We start from the raw sequence: 16,618 nt of genomic DNA on the forward strand, positions 1-16,618 counted from the left end.
CATGTGTTTCTGGTCTTCCCCCGGGTTTCCCCATGCCAGTGTATCCCACCTCATTAGAAGGACTTGTCACTTCTTGAACAACCCCAGCAAGTGCAGGCTCTGCTCACAGAACTGTGTCTGCAGAGCTGAAGTTCTGGAGAACGCCACATGACTCCAGAAGAGAGAAAGAAAAGGAAAGAAAAGCTTTCTGGGGGGAGGATATTTAATACAGAATTTCCCCACTTAATCACTCTCTTGCTTAGCAGCACCAAGAGTTTACCTCTTTAGAATCTCTTTGGGAGCTGTTTCTCATTCCGTGTTGGCTGTCCTATGGTAAGTTGTGTTTGATAACTTGGTTGTTTCTTGAGGTGGATCCACAGGGAAAAAGTCCTTACTCAAAGAGCAGGATTTGATGCAGCACCCTAATTTCCAAGCCTATTTTCAGATGCGCCTTTTGAATTTTCTATCTATGTATAGCTGAGTGTTTTGATAGTCTGTTTTGTGCATTTTAAATTGCACATGCCAGGAAAAAGGCTAAAGATTAAAAGACTTACTAACCTTCAGATAGTATGTGAAAAATGTTTCTCTTCAAAGGCAGTTTCGCTCTGTGTTGTTATTTCTGAAGGAAGAACCAGGCTGCACAAGTTTCAGTAGATGTTTTCCTATTGCTGAAGTAATACTTTTATGCCATTAGAAAAGTAGTCAGTCTTAAGTACCATGTCAAAATGTACCTTTGCATAAAGAAGTTGACAGTGATATTCTGTTGCCAAGTGCTTGGAGTTACAAATATTCGACAGCTTTTAATTGCTTAACCACCTGAATATTTTGTGTCCTGCAACATGCCAAATTCTTGTAAAAATCCCTCCAAATAATGTGTCCTGCACAGTCTTGCAAGACTTCTGATGTCAGTTCTCCCCCTTGTCCCCAGTCTGGCAATGTTTCTGGATAATATAGTTGTTCCAGCTTTTCTGGAGAGTATAAATTTTGTTCTTTTTTTCCCCACTCATTCTTTGAGAGCACTCATCCTGCCTCAGAGCTGCCTGTTCTGCACCAAGATCTCGGCATGTGTGGAAAAATGCTGTTCTGTTGACTTCAGCAGGGAAATTACCACTGATAGCAGCAGCTGGCTAGGGGGAATTTAAACTGGCAATTTGAATTGCATCTGATTTTGCTCCAGCACCTCTGGAGCGTGACAATCCATGCTGCATGCATGAGCGTGAACACCAGAGAAATCCCATCACTTTCCTTAAATTTAGGCAAGTATGAAAAAATGACTTGCAACACCCATCTTTGCTTGTTTTTCTGTAAGAAAAACCCTCCTATTATTTCTGGTACTTTAAACTGCATAAACCCACAAAATAATGGCTATGCCTGCGATCCACAGAGTGCATCCAGGACGCAGTGAGGACACAGTCTGCCCCAGACGATGCTGTACCTGCACTGTGGGCCACAGAGCAGGTTGTCCCCTGGGTGGGCACCACAGTGACAACACAGGCATGGTCAGAGGTATTTTCTGCACTAGGCGCTGCCTGTTGGCAAAGCAGAATTCCTGGGCACTTGTGAAAAACACAGCATGCTGTGGTAAGGGACATGGGAGCAGGGACAAGGCGTGCAGCAAGCAGAGACCCTCAGTAGTTTCAGAGCCTCACTGCGTAAGCAGGGCAACCTTTTGAGTGCTTACACTGGAGTTAGAGTGAAGGTGGTGCCAGGGCCTGGGCAATTCCCAGAGGACATGGTCTAGGAGCTGTTTGTGTGTAATCGTGAAGTAAATACACATCCCAGTAATCTGCTATAGATTTCTCTGCACTCCAGACTTAAGTGCTATTAATTACATCCTCCACTCAGAAGCCTCCAAGAAGCATTAATTAGAAAGCAGGAGCTGGCAGCTTGCTTGTCTGTGTGAAACTATTATGACCTGAGAATGAAGTATAAGCTTAAAGAAACCCATGTTTTATGAAGGCCACCTTGAAAAACATCATAACAATCTGTCAGAAGAGAATGCAGCACTCCAAGTGTGCATTTCAGTGTGACATTATGCTTTAAGTAGTTGGAAATAGCTAAGAGAAGATGGATCAGATCATAGGGTCTGTGCTTTTCCACCCAAAATTCTCTTTTTTCAGCAGTAAGTACATATAAAGTAATGTTTTTGTCATTTCAATGGGATGAAAGGAAAGTTAATTATCAACACAAATCCAACAAACATAATCTGGCCCTTGCTGATATTTTTTAAGTGTAAAATATCCAGACCCTCCAACTCTGCAGAAGGGAGAAGGTTTATACACAGGAATTACATTACCTCTTCAAGAGAAGGTGTAAACAGCCAGAAGTGGTGCAGTGACTGTGTACAGCAGTGACACCCAGACTAGAAAGCTCAGGGCAGAAGGCTTCCCCAAATAAATGTGGTGTGCTAATGCACAGTGGCCTCAGTGTCGAGGTTGATTATTTTTCTGGTTGAAGCATATGATTATTTCTTATGAAAACAGAGCTGCAGGAGAGCTAACTAGAGTTATAAATGAATGTCATCCTCTTGTGGGAGGGAATAATGTTGCCCTCACACCCATTCCAGGGCTCTCTTTTGAGGCTGGCAGTAGTACTGCCCTGAAAGTTATACACCTCATTCTCTGGACTTTCATTTCCCTATAGGTGGCCATTTAATTCAGCTGTCCAGTACATGAATTCCATACAGCACTGCTTGGATCCTATAATTATAGCTACAGTAGAAACATCAGGGCCAGAGACACGAAAACGATTGCACAGCATAAAGGCAAAGCAGCAAATGTGTTACTGTTGGTGAAGAAAGCTGCCAGCCAAATGTTCTGTTAACCTGCTCATCCAGCAGCCTGAATGCCTACCTGGGCTGCCTGTCAAAACCAAATATTGTCAGTGTGATCAGTTCTTGATTCATCGTTGGCTTTGTGTGTCACATTGTATGAGAAGAAAATGGGGAAAGCCGAGCATAAGTGATGGACATTTGTCCCAGGACCTGGGGTAAAAGAGCTGGGGTGCAGGACAACGCTGAGCTTCAAGTAAGGATGATACCAGTATTTTTACACCCAAACCTGTGCTAAAATGGTGCTAATCTCTTGCCCCCAAAGCTGCCAGAGGATGCTCTTACTGAGGAGCCAGGCCCTCCTTGAAGCAGATTCACGAAACACGTGCCAAGTGATTCACAGGCTGCCATCAAACTGTCAGTCAGAAGGGGCTTACAATGGAAACTGTTGCTCAAAATGCCGTGGGAATGGGAAACATATGTTTCAGTGAGAAAAGACAATCAAACAAAGAAGTGGGTGGCTGGGGAATTGCAGCCACAACAGCAGCAAGATCCGAGCCTCGTGTGCAGCCCTGGGGAGTGAGTTCGGGGGCCGTGCCCTCGTCTAACACTTGGGTAACAGCTTTGTGTTTAATAAGCTGAAATAATTTTCCCAGTATTGAAGCCAGCTCTAAACATGTTCTGAAGTAAAGGTACAAAACTGAAGATACCAAGCCAAAAGCCCATTTCATGCTCAATTATTAGCAAAGGTTTGTATCATGGTATCCTGTTGCTGTAGCTGCTGCATAATAGAACTGCCCAGAGAGACATTCAAACCAGCAACTCGAACATGACCTCAAAGCTTGAACACTGTCTTTGTGTGAATGTCAGTATCTAGGCTGTGTAGGTGGAAAGGCATTAATGACTCCTCCAGTAAGTAGTTATTTGAGAAAGGAAGAGGCTGATGGATGTTGGAAATGTGTTGGACTGAGCGTACTTGAGTCTCTGTTGTTTGCCAGGATATCAGTCTCTACACAAAGCAGAGGTATTGCAGGGATAAACTCAACTGCCCCATTTGTGTCAGTACCTGGGGCTGCTGCGAGCCTTCAGCTACCACTGCAGTAGCAACTGTGCCGTGAGTTTGTGCACGGATTTCACACACAGCTTCCACAGCTGTCAGGCTCTCAGCATTTCTATTTCTCTGCTTCAGGAACACCTTCTACATCTGTCATGGCACCTATTACAGGTCTTTTACTAGGATGGACCACCAAGAGATGCATAAAATTGGAGCAGACATGGCAAGAAATGCTCCATTCATTCTCCAGCGTGGGAGGCTGGGGGCATTTTCAGGGTGATGGTCCCAAATCACCAGTGTGTCATTCCTTGGCATTAGGCAGAGTCCCACCACAGGGTCAGAATGGATGAGGATATACAAGAGATGATAGTCTTGAAAGATTATTTGTAGGAGCTTATATAAGAGATCATGAGCCCCAAAGAGTCTTGTATGAGGTTATTATAGCAAAATAGGTTTGAAGAGTAAGAAGCTGGATTTGATGACACAGGATGCCCTTTCTAATACTTTGTTCCTATGAGGAGCGGTCAACAGAGCTGGGGACTATGCTGTCTTACTCAGGGGCATCAGAGAGGTGGCCTCACTTCATGTTTGTTTTTTGTAAAATGATCCTGACCTCCATCCAAGGTCGCTTTGTGAGTTAGGAATGAAAAGCCCGATATGAAAGGCAGGCATTAGTATTATTTGGAAGTGCGGTTTATTGAAAAAGCAGATAATAAACAAATCTCTTTCTTGCTCTGGTAAATAATTTTTAAATAGTTGCATGCAAGGCTTTTCTCCTTTCTCTGTTGCAAAGGCTGTAATAGGAGCTGCAATGTGCTGTGTGGGGGTTTAACACTGAATACCTCCTTTTGCCTATTGCTGTCAGTGACTCCTGTCAGAACACACTAATGAGCACCTAAGTTGTTAGTAATAAACAGCCTCACATTTTGTCTTACTAACAAAGATCTAAGCTGCTATTATATGTAATGATCTGTTATGTTTGATATTTCTCAGGTAACAAAGTATTTGGAACACATCCCATGACATCAGAAAGTCCCCAGAAAGAACGACCTCATTCCCCAGTTCTCAGTGGCCCTGGAGCTGCAGCTCAATAATTTTATTATGTTCTACAAATATGGGATTCTTCTATGAAAAATTTTATTGGACCTTTGGATATCGTCAAGGTTGAATTCCAGCTAAGACAACTAAACAGCACTGGTTTAAAATATTGCTCTGAATTGTAACTCATATTTTTCTGAATTGTGTACTTGGGAACGAATCTTTTTAAATTGTCCCTTGGCCTAAATAGAAATAAAGTTCCAGGAAAATCAGGTAACTACTGTGTTCAGGTACTTTATAAAAGTGTTTACTCCATGTTGTGCTCTTTGATTCAGTTATTGTTATTGTTATTGTATGTAGGCTATTTTATCATAGAACAATTAGATATTTTAGCAGTATGGCAATTCCTACAAAACAAGGCTTTGTTACAGACTAGCCAAGATAAACTTGGAGAGCTGTTTTTTTCTTCAGATGAGTTTATAACAAGAAGTATAAAGCTTCCTGAGATCTTTCTTTTCTCTGTTCTTTTAATACATTATGACAAGGCTTCTGGAGCTTTAAGTGATAAAAAACACTTCAGTAAAACAATTAATATGTGAAGTTGCTCATGGGATAGTAATCACATTAGGGTTAGACTGGCATGAATGGCTGCTTCCAGCAACAAACAGCACGTGGGAGCCACCCACGTGGAACAATCTCTCGGCAAGAAATGCTGTGTTCAGAACCCCACACAGGAAGAAACCCACCATGGGTTAGTTGTTGATTGCTAACACGTAATACAGGAAAAGAAGTCAAACAACAGATGGAAGAGAGAAGACATGAGACAGCAATATTTGCATGAAAAGAGCACCCATAATCCTTCTCTGGAGCTGCAGGGAAGCAAGCAACCAAAGCTTTCTGTGTCCCCCAAATTCAGGATGAAAAACAAAATGCTCCCAAGTCTTTCAATAAGAGCCATGCTGAGGGAGGCCATAGGGTGCAGAGTCTACCTGAGGGCTTGAGGAGGTCAGGCTCAGGTCCAAACCAGAGCCTAGTAGAGCTTTGCCTGCTTGGCAGCACAGTGTGATCATGTTCAGAACAAATTAAACTGTTCCATGATAGTCTGTCCTGGAGTGTTACAACCCTACCTGAGAAGTATGAAAATGCACAGTGGATGAATTCTCTTAATTTTCCCCGAGTCTCTCTCTCTGCTCTGTACTGCAGAGCCATTCAGTCCATTGGCTTGAAGTCTTTATGCTTGTCAAATATAAACAGAAATACTAGAACAAAATGACTGATGTTTGTTTCCAGTTTTTACTGTGGTGCTATTTAAATATTGCTCCTGAAAACCACTTTGATTCAAAGACTTACCATGACCCAGTGTGGCCCCCAATATCTTCCATTAGCCCTTTTAAAAACTGTACAGATTGTAACACTATTTCTTTTTCCGTGCAGAGTAAATGAAAAGTCCATTTTGATGGTGTCTGCACTTTTTAGACCCTGAGCAAGGGCTGAATAAACAGGAAATGAAGGTCAGGGAGCAAGAAGCGACAGAGAAGCTAAGGTGAGCAGACAGAATGGTCAAAGATGCTGGCAAATGGGCCAACACAAGTGGTTGTCCTTTTGCACTTAAGCATTTCAAGTAGCTGTGATTTCACATAGAAGGAAGACAATAGTTGTGCTGCTGGGGAACACTAAAAGAAAAACCTCAGTATCAGTTACATTTGCAAGGTATTTTCAAACCTGGTGCTAAATGGCTTCCTATTTAGTATGGAATATTCTGTATTAATTCTGTAGCCTGAGCGGGCGCCGCGCCAAGCATTTTGCATGGGGGCTGCAGAGCAGATGAGTGCTGAGCTCCATGGAAGATTTCATTTGTGTAAATGAGGAGGCCGTTATCACAGCACTAAAGGTCCTGTTTTTAAAAAAAGCCTCCTGTGACATTATGCACAAACCAACCTATTTATGCAGCATGAAAATATTTATGTGCTTCGCTCCAGCTTAAAAAGGGAATTTGCAATAGATGAGGGACATGAGAAAGGATTGGAGTGAGAGATAAGGAGAGATTAGAAAAGGCAGATCATGAAGTACATGACATCCTGCAGCAGTATGTGGAGTAAACCCTTGCCTTTTTTTTAAGACATGGGCCTTGGAGATGGTGTATGGATCATTTATATGTTTCTTACAGACTTAATTTTCAACAGGCAGGAAGCTGTATGCAGAGATGCAGTTGCTGGAAATGTGAGGAGATGCTGTGCTAAAGGCATTGATGGCCTTTGTAACCATCTTTGTCCTTTTCAACCTTCATCTCTCACCTTTATGGGGGTAGTGCCTGGGGCTTGTCTTTGGGCTGGGGAATGCTGCAGTGCTGAGCTCCCTCATCCAAAGCAAGAAACAAGGGAAAAATCACCTTTGCAGTGGCTCAGATGGACATGGCACAGGATGAGTGGTCCCAAAGGGGTGGCTTCAAAACAGGACAGAGTTCAGAGCCTCGTTCCCTGTCCTTACACACACGAAAATTTCCCAGACTTTTTCAATTTCTAAGAGTTTTTCCTGAAGCAGCAGTTCCTCTGAAGGCTGCAAGGCTTTGCCTCTATTTCCATGAGTAAACCAGCAGTGGCTCAGCCACAGTGCTCACTGACTGGTAGAAGCAGGTTAGGAGCAGGATGTTGCTCCACCTGTCCTCTGTTCCCTGACTGTCCTGGAACAGGAACTGCAGAAGAGGTGTCTCAGGACACACACAGGAAAACAGATGGGTTATTGGGAGCACACATCTGATGGGGACACATCAGCCCGTGCATCCACTTCCTGCCATGCCAGGCAGCTCAAATACTTTCAGCAAAGGCTGTGAGTGCAGCATGAGGATGTTTGTTACTTGTCTTTTAGCAGTTCAGCATTGTTCTTGCTCCAGATGCAGATGTACCAGCTCCAGGTTCTCCATGGGACAGCTGCTGCCACCCCAGGCAGCTCAAAATGGTTGTGTGCTGACAGATCAACGGGCTGGGGGTGGGCCGTGTCAGCTCCTTGAAGACTTTGTTGTTAATTCAGAAATCTGTGCTGCTTCTAACCTCCCCCAGCACACATTCACCCAGCCACCAGGTATCCAGCTCTCTTTTGATTCTGTGCTCAAATAACCCAGCGGTTTGTTTTTAATTAATGTTGGAGAGAATGGAAAATGTTCTGTTGGTCTCTCTGCGAGCCTGACTTGGCTGCAGACTCAGGCCGATGCCAAGACAGCGCGTCCTGGCTGCAATGGGGAGAGTCAAGGTCAGCTCCTGGCATGTGACAGTACCCTGAAATGTGGCCAGGGACTAAGCACTCCTGAAATAAAAATACCTGAATCCATGTGGGATCTGGGGTGATCTCATACCCAGCTGTAAATCAATCAAAATCTTAATGCCCCAGTACCCACAGAGCTAATGAAAAACTTTCAAGCCCAAATACACACATAGTGACAGCCATGAAAGTACCAAAATAATTTCTATGTCAGCTTTCTGTGTCCTCCTATCCACTCCCCACCTCTCACTGTCACTGTGGTCGATGGCTACTGAAAAGCCTTGTCCGATTCCCGCATCTGGTTCCTGACGTGCAGGCCAGCAACACTGTGAAGGAGAAAATGCTGCTGTTCATGTAAGCTGTCGTGTGTGTTGGCAGGGCTGTGAGTTTCAGAACAGAGTGATATATTTCAGCTCTTGTGAAATTTCTGAATAATCAGCTCATCAAAAAATATCATGCAGAGTTCCCTTGTAGTCCTCTCCAACTTGCCACCTCTCCTGCCAATAGCTCCGTAGGGTGACCACAGCTTGGCAGAGCCCATTAGCAGAGCTCTGCACAATCACTCATGAGTAGAGCTGGCTGGAAAATACAGTTTTCCCTCCTGAAAAAAAAAGAAGATGAGGTGGGGCAGAGGGTGTGTTTGACTCGGCATTTCAGGATGAAGATTTTCCCCACTGCTCTCTCCAGAACCCTCTTCTGCTCCCCCACTGCACCTCACCCTTTTTCCTCCTTTAGAAGATGACTCCAAGAAAATAAAAATTCAGCTTAAAGTGGCAGTGGATGCTGTTCGATCTGCTGGTGACTCCTCCTGGCCCCCAGGGCTAGGAGTGTCACTGCAGGATGGGCACCAACACACTGGCACCTTCTCCACATGAGACTCGTGAGCAAGTTGTCCTTGGACCTCCACATTTTGCTGCAACTGCCCAGCTTCTTCCTTGGAGTTTCTTGAGAAGATATTCTCAAGACAGATTTCTCTTCTTGAGCAGGTCAGCAACCTGTGCGTGGTGAGATGGGGTATGCTGGAAGAGCCTCAGGGAAACCTGACCAGCAGTGCTGCCGAGACAAGGGGCTGAGCAGCCAGTCACTTCAGCTGCTCCTCCCGGTCCTGGGCTGCCTCCAGGCATGTCCCCCTGTGCTTTCCCATTCATTTTGGACACCTGTTTCCAAGTCCCAGGTGATCATTGCTTTGGCTGGGAAGAGCAGAGTTCCTCAATGTGTCCTCTAATTATGTTCAGCTGCTGACACTGTGGGGAGGAGGCCAGACTGGCTGCAGACCCCCTTAGGCCAGGGGGAAAACAAGTCTTGCAGAAGAAGGTGGTGCAAAAATCAATGGTTAGTGTGTTAGGATTAAAGCTGTGGCATAAAAGCCTTGTACGACTGAGGTTATTCTATGTTTTAGGTCTGTGGTAGCTGCATTGACTGTGGCACTTGGTGCAACGTGGGTTTAGTACTTCTGTCACATTGCAAACCCTTGTGTGGGACACAACTGCAGCCATCAGCAACCAGTGGCTCCAGCACAGGTTTCCTGTACTGCCCGTCCCCTCTTGGATCTGCCTCAACCTGGCCGCAGCTGCTAAGCATTTGCTCTGTCCCTCTCTACTTGTGTCACCATATCTTTCTGCTCAGGCTTTTGTCATTTCTTTTGTCAACATAGTGACAGGAAAAGAGTGATGATTGCTGGAGTAATTTCCCATATTAGCTAGCACTGGCTTTTCAGCCTAAATCAACACTTCATTTTCCCCGTGCTTTGGCTGAGCATCACTGGAGCGTCTTTAAAGAGCGCTGGCAGAGGGGCCTTGGTGTGTTGCGGTGCTGCCAGTGCTCCTCTGGGACAGCCGAGGCAGGGACAGGGCCTCCCAGTCACCTCATGTTCCACCAGGAATGCAGAGAGAGAAGGGGAAGACAAAAATGTATTTGCAAAGGTTTCCCTGAGTGCATCTCATGATCAGTAAAACCAAGAATTTGGGCACTTCCACCTGTCCTGGGGCACATACATTTCTGTAGTGTGCATGGAAGAGCTCCCCAGAGGTAACTGCTCACTCTGACTGACGTAGCGAGTGGGCAAAGACCCCCCATGTGCCCCAGCGGTGCCCTCTGCTCTGCACAGCCCCTTTCAGCACAGCCCAAACCAGGGCTAGCACCAAACCTGGGCTCCCAAGGGGGTGGCTTGGTGCAAAATCCTGCTCTGTCCCAGGCCTCATTAGCCATGCAGTGCATCTCAGAGAGACACCAGCACACACACACAAATACATACTTAAAAATCAAGATCATTAAGTAAGCAAATGTGTTTAAATAGCAAACAAGCTACTGAAAAGCAGAGAAAGGTCACAAAATGTGAAATGAAAGCAGCTCTTCTGTTCCCCGTGCTGGCAGCAGCGGTCCCTGACTCAGAGGATATATTAAGCAGAGTCAACCTTCATTTCAAGCATGCTGCCTTTTGTCCTTCTATCACAACATTAACATTATCCCCACATAATTTTATGTATTTAATTTTACAATAGACTGTGTCAGTGAGCACTGCCTGTAAATATTTGATCACCACCGTTCCTCTAGGATTATCTTATCAAGAGTAAAGATATTAAAATAGAAATCTTGTCATGATGCTGCCTTCATACTTCCAGCCTAAGAGCTGATTGACAGAAAATGAACTGCCCGAACTAGCTCTAAAGTGTCTTTTCACTGAGAGTTTTAATGCCAGAGGCTATAGAAAAAAAGGTTAGCTAGTCATTGGAAACTAATGCCTTCCTGTAGTTATGGAGCTTTTGTACTGAAGATTAAAAAATATGAATCTACTAGGGGTATTTTTACAAGTGTAAAATGGTGTTGGTCTTTTTGTATCTTTTTGCCATCACTAATGAGCTTTAAAAGGAGCCTTTCCTTTTTTTCCGGCCCTTGAATATTAGATGCAGTTTCACTGCAGCTCACAGACACAAGCTGAAGTTTTGAAAGAATAAGTTCTTGACTTACCTAACCTACAAAATTTCTTTTTGGTGATAAAATGGCTTGCAAGCCAGGACTAAATGTTCTTGCCTAGCTTGGAATATCAAACCACTATAGACAAGTGAAGGTTTCTATTTATGGCCAGTTAAAGACACACTGGTAATGCTGTTTTAATGTTACAAAATTGTGCTGAAATTGTCATGTGTCTGAAGAGCACCATGCTGCAAATATACAGCTGGTCCCCAAGGGCTTACTCAGCCTGTGCTCCAGAATGGATCAATGAGAGTTTTTGCTGGAGTAAGGACCCAAGTGCCAATTCAGGAAGGTACAGCATGAGCGAACTTTAATCACAAGCTTAGAAATCAATAAAGACAGAACTGGCTGGGGCGAGGGGACAGGGAGGGGTGTGGGTCCCATATCTCTGCAGCTCCTGCACCCAGGTGGGTACTGGGGCAACCGTTCCTTGCATCCTGAAAAAATCTGGCTTTATCTTGTCCTGATCCTGGAGGGCAGGAGAGGGTGGTTAGTTCACAGATCTGTCCCATTGCAATGACAAACTGTACCCACCAGCATTAAACCACCCAGTCTTTCAGGCATTAACAAAAGTGTTAGCATGGGATGGCTGAGGCTGGAGTGGCCAGAGACACCAACCTGGAGCATTCTGCTTTAGTCAGAGAATCCCTCCTACTTTTTTCCTCTCTAACATGAACAATAACTGTATGAAATGAAACTAATTGCACGTTCAGAAGCCCATTGTTGAGCTGTCATAAAGGGATTTACATGGGTGGCTCCATTAACAGCTATGGGTGGTCCCCTCCATGCTCTCCATGGGCTCAGAATTTAGAGAAGCTTGTTCTAACATTTCACTCATGAGGAAGGTCAAGAACTGTGCTTTTTGTTCAGCGTGCTCAATATATTCAATTAAAATGTACTGCTGTGTTCATCAGCTATTAACTGTCTTTGCAATAGCTGTAATTAAACAGGTACTTCCCTGTGAAAGGAAATCTTTCAAGACAAATTCTGACATGGGGAGAGAGGAGAGCAGGAATTTCCCAGATCTCCAGTGTGGATTTGCTTTGTGTCTCCACATGAATCCCTCAGCCACTGGGTGTTCTCCTTCCTCTGTTGCTGGAGCAAGGATGGCTTGGAGGTGACGGGCTGGCTAGGTCCAGGTCCTGGCCAGCTCACCCTGGGTACGCTGGGGATGAGCTGAATACCAGCAGTGCTGGATTCTTGGCAACCATGGGGGAATAAAAACAGCTAGCCAATTTCCTCAACCAGGCAATTCACTTGCAGAAACATCATTTACAAAGTTCCACTTAGAGCCTTGGGGATAAGAAATGGAGAATGAGAGGACGGCTGCTCAGGAGAGTTTAACAAACTCAGAGATTTTAGAGGGTTTAGCAGCTGGTGGCCTCCAATTCAGTAGGTGGAAGAGTTAAAAGCCACACACCCTGCTTTGAAGACTTCCTCCAAAAAGCCAGAAATGAAGAAAAACCCAAAAAGGCAGACTAGAAGAAAGCAGAGGGAGGAACTGAAGGAAGCAAAAAAATTACCTGAGCCAACTGTTCTAATTATATACACACAGCAGTCAAACAGTGATAGCAATTGTTGGTACCCTTAAGATGGATAGCAGGGAAATGGAGATACGGTGGAAAATAACACATATTAAGGAATTAGTATTCAATTATGCTAAAGAAGGGGGTGTGTATTTACATTAGTCAGAAATCAGGCATGCAGAGAGATGGGTGACAGCAGGGAGAAGTATAGCAAGAAAACCAGAGCGTGGTTGTGACAGGTTTCCCTGGCAGCTGCGAACAAGGGGGTGCTGAGCCAGGCATGTTACCACCAGCATTGCTTGATTATGTCACAGCTTTTTGCATCTGACAGCATCCAACATGCAGCTGCAGAAGCCTCCAGGCACAGGGATGGAGCAGGGCACGAGGAAATTCAGAGCCTTGGTGCACCACGTGTGATAAACTAAGTGTGCTCCCTCTTGCCGTGGGGCTTTGGGGGACAGTAGAGTGCCTCTTACCAAGCTGTACCAGTTGGTTTTGACCTGTGTGTTCATGGTCTTCCAGGTCCTTTCACTAAAATGTCCCAAAACTCCTTGTGTGTTTGCCATCCTCCCCACCAGGTTCCCTCAGCAAACGCCCCTGTTCCTCTGCTGAGGCCTTTAATGCAGATAGAGAGTGATCAAAGTAAGCTGCAGCCCAGTCCTTGAAAAAGCTCTCTTACCATTACTGGGCCTTTTTAGCCAATTCCTCACCTATTTCTGAGTTATTTAATTAACCCCCATCTTTTCCAGCATGACTTACACTGTTAAATATTTGGAGCACAAAGGCAGGGGATTCACTGAAATCCTGGAGGAGGAGAACTGTTGGATTTCCTTTATCTGCAAGATCAGTTAGGGATTTCAGGTTAATCTTGCTTGATAAATCATGTTGCATTTTATCCCATTTGCCTTCATGTCGCTGTAAATGGTCTTTCTCTGAGAAAAATGTGACCAAGCTCTGAGGACTGGACCCTGATCACTCAGCAAGCCCTTCTTAAATACCTGCACAACATCGGATGCATTCCTTGTACACAATCCCACCCCTGAGCTGATAAGACAGTCAAGCACCCATCTTCAAAACTGCAGGAGAAATACTGCCCACTCCATGCTGTTGAGAACCCAAGCCTGCTCCATAGGTGCCCAACAAAACCAGCAAAGTATGTAAATACCCCAAAAATGTCCCGTTGCAAGTTCCCGCTGGTTGATCAGAAGCTATAAAACCTAGCTCAACATGGGCTCATGTGTTTGGGATTCCATATCTGCACATCTTTCTTAACCTCCGATTTTGCATCCAGTCCCTTTCCCCTACTGCCTTTAGCCCATGCTCCAAATCTTCCTCCTCATCCAAAAGCAGGTATTTTTCCCGCTTTGAGGAAGAGGGCACATAACCTGTCCATATACTCCTGCCCTGTGCTTTGAGCCAGCAGCCCTCCAGTCTGCTCTCCTTGGTCTTTCTCGTGCCCTGTGTTTGTAGAAGTTGTGCATTTGAATAGTCTTTCCAAGGCCTAAATCTAAGCAAGTGTCTCTTCATCCTTCCCTTCCTGACCTATGCACACAGCTCGCTTTATTGCCAAAGCTTCCCTCATTACACCACTTAGATTCTACTAATTCTTGATCTTCTTAAAAAGACATTTTTTCATCCAATTCTGCCTCCAGTTCCTTCCTAGAAGTTTTTTCCCTTTAAACTGATCTGAAGCAGGTGGGGACCTGCTTGCTGTGCGACGATACAGATGGTGGAGTTGCAAAGCTCCTTGGGTGGTCAAGCACTATATAAATTTCGAGCCAGAGACATACAAAAAAATGGCCAAAAAAAAGTCTCTCCAGGGAGCATAAAATCAACATAACAGCTTTGGCTGGCTGCATGTAGGCAAGAATGTTGCACTGCCTTGAGTCTGCCCAGGTGTGTGTGCCCCAGCTGAGTTTTCCAGGTAGTGCCCCATCCTCAGTCTTCTCCAGCAGCACTTGCAAGCCCCACTGAGTCCCATAACCAGAAGGGAAGGGAACACTGAATCCCAAGCTTCTCCTGATGTAAACCAGGCTGCAGATGATAAACCAACCATCAGTATCTGTGCTATAGACACTAAACAGAAGGTTTCCAGTCAAACCCAGCAGCTGAGAAGCAAAACATCCCTTTCCACCCCTGGGTCTCCTCTCCAAAGACCCAGCCATCACAGCTGGCCCTGAAGCAGGGCTCTGGCTCTGCCCTGTCCTCAGCCACTCTCCAGAGTCACTTTTGGACTAGGCTGAGACACCAACTGTCAGTAAAACCAGAGAGAAAATTAACAGGGGCGAGACAGCGAGCCCCGCGTGTGTGCACACCTGTGCATCTCCCACAGGACAGACCTCAGCACACTCCATGTTTATCAGGTCTAAACACAGACAGATGCCAGGAAATGCTCAGAGACGTGGCAGAGGGGGAATTGAAATCTCATTGTTTATGGAGTGGCATCAAGGGACAGAGAAACAAATACAAGGCACAAGCTCAGCCAAAGGTGTTTTGGGCACTTAGTCACAGTTCCCTGGACAGGAGGGGCAGCAGCAGCAGCACCAGCCCATAGAGATGGGGACTTCCCCCAGACCTTCTGGGCAGGTCATGTGGGCACTGCTGAGCACAGCTGAGCCAAGCACCAGAGCCACAGCCCTCTGCAAAATGCTTACATTCATTAGATATAGATATGGATGATACATAGATATAGAAAGGTATTTTCAGGTATTTATATACAAAGGTCTTTACATATCTAAACCTCAATGGTTTTTAATGTTTTAAATGTGTGGATATATGTATATTTATGTGTGTATATATATATATATATATATATATATGCTGGTTGTATATATACATCAAAAGACCTTTTAAAAGGTCTTTATATATGCACATACTTTTGCATGTGTAACACATTTCTAAATAAGTATATGCACATTTATATTACATTATATTATATCATGTATTATACTTATATATGTATTAAATATCATATAAACATAAGTATATAAAGGTCTTTTAGAGGGCTACATGTGCATATATGTATTTACATGCATATATAAATATACTACACAAAATTAATATAAGCAATAAATGTGATTATATATACATATACTATAAACCATTAAACTAACTAAATATTATCATGCATCTCAAAATGTTGAGGAGTCAGTGCTGGGGTGTGATGAGGGGGAGAAAAAGAGGCCAGGATGCATCTGGCATCCCACTTTGCGCCAGGAGAAACCACCCAAGTGCAGACACCAAATCTGCACATTTTACTTTTAAATCCACGGGCTGCTGCTTTTGGGCATGACAGACGCCCTTACACCTTTCTGTTCCTGCTGCCCCCCATCAGGAGCTGTGCTGTCTGTCTGTCCAGATGCCGTGTGCAGGCCGCTGCCAGAGGCCCCACTCACACATGCAGCTGGGACAGAGGAGCTGTCATGCCATGACATTTCTCTGCTTCTCTGGCAAAGGGATCCTACTGAAAGAAGTGAGGGAATAACATGAAAACCCCAGCCAGAGGCTGACAAGCAAACTGACATTTAGCACAAAAAAAAAAGTAGGTGAGGTGGGAAGAAGAGCCTGGGTGGGTAGTTCTGTTTTTCTCTACGGCTGCAAATCTTTTGGGTGAGCCTTTCCAACTCCACAAATGCACTTCCAGACACTTCCAGTTCTAAATTGCCAGGACAGGTATTTCCCCCTCTTTTCCCTCTCCTTATCAGCTCTCCCTGAACTGCGGCAGCTCTCCCCCACCCAGAAGAGCAGCGCATTGAGGAAAGTTTGTCACCAGCTGCAGCAGCAGAAGGAGGTGGGCAGGCAAGGGTTAAGTAAAAATTTATTTATGAGTGACAGGGGCATGCAGAAGATTTTTTTTTCCATTTTCATTAGGTGACAGACACTTTACGTCCTGTCTGTCCCTGGGAACATCAGTGTGAAATGGAGAACCAGTGACATTTACAGGCTGAAGTTTCTCCTTGTCCTCAGCAAGAAAATAAAGGGGAAAAATTTAAAAACTAAGCCGTGAATATTTCTAACCAGGAG

The 16,618-nt window shown here is 44.7% G+C and overlaps 1 protein-coding gene across 6 annotated transcripts in view; it reads left to right on the forward strand.

Annotated features, from left to right (window-relative positions):
- Positions 1-5,118, forward strand: part of FHIT (fragile histidine triad diadenosine triphosphatase) — a 584,721-nt gene extending 579,603 nt beyond the window's left edge. For all 6 annotated transcript variants that reach the window (XM_048315660.1, XM_048315656.1, XM_048315659.1 and 3 more), the window contains one exon: positions 4,797-5,118. The gene's annotated coding sequence lies outside the window, so the exon portion shown is untranslated. The remainder of the gene's footprint in view (positions 1-4,796) is intronic.
- The last annotated feature ends 11,500 nt before the right edge of the window (positions 5,119-16,618 follow it).

Source organism: Corvus hawaiiensis, chromosome 11 (genome assembly GCF_020740725.1).
Source record: "Corvus hawaiiensis isolate bCorHaw1 chromosome 11, bCorHaw1.pri.cur, whole genome shotgun sequence".
NCBI classification, from domain to species: domain Eukaryota; kingdom Metazoa; phylum Chordata; class Aves; order Passeriformes; family Corvidae; genus Corvus; species Corvus hawaiiensis.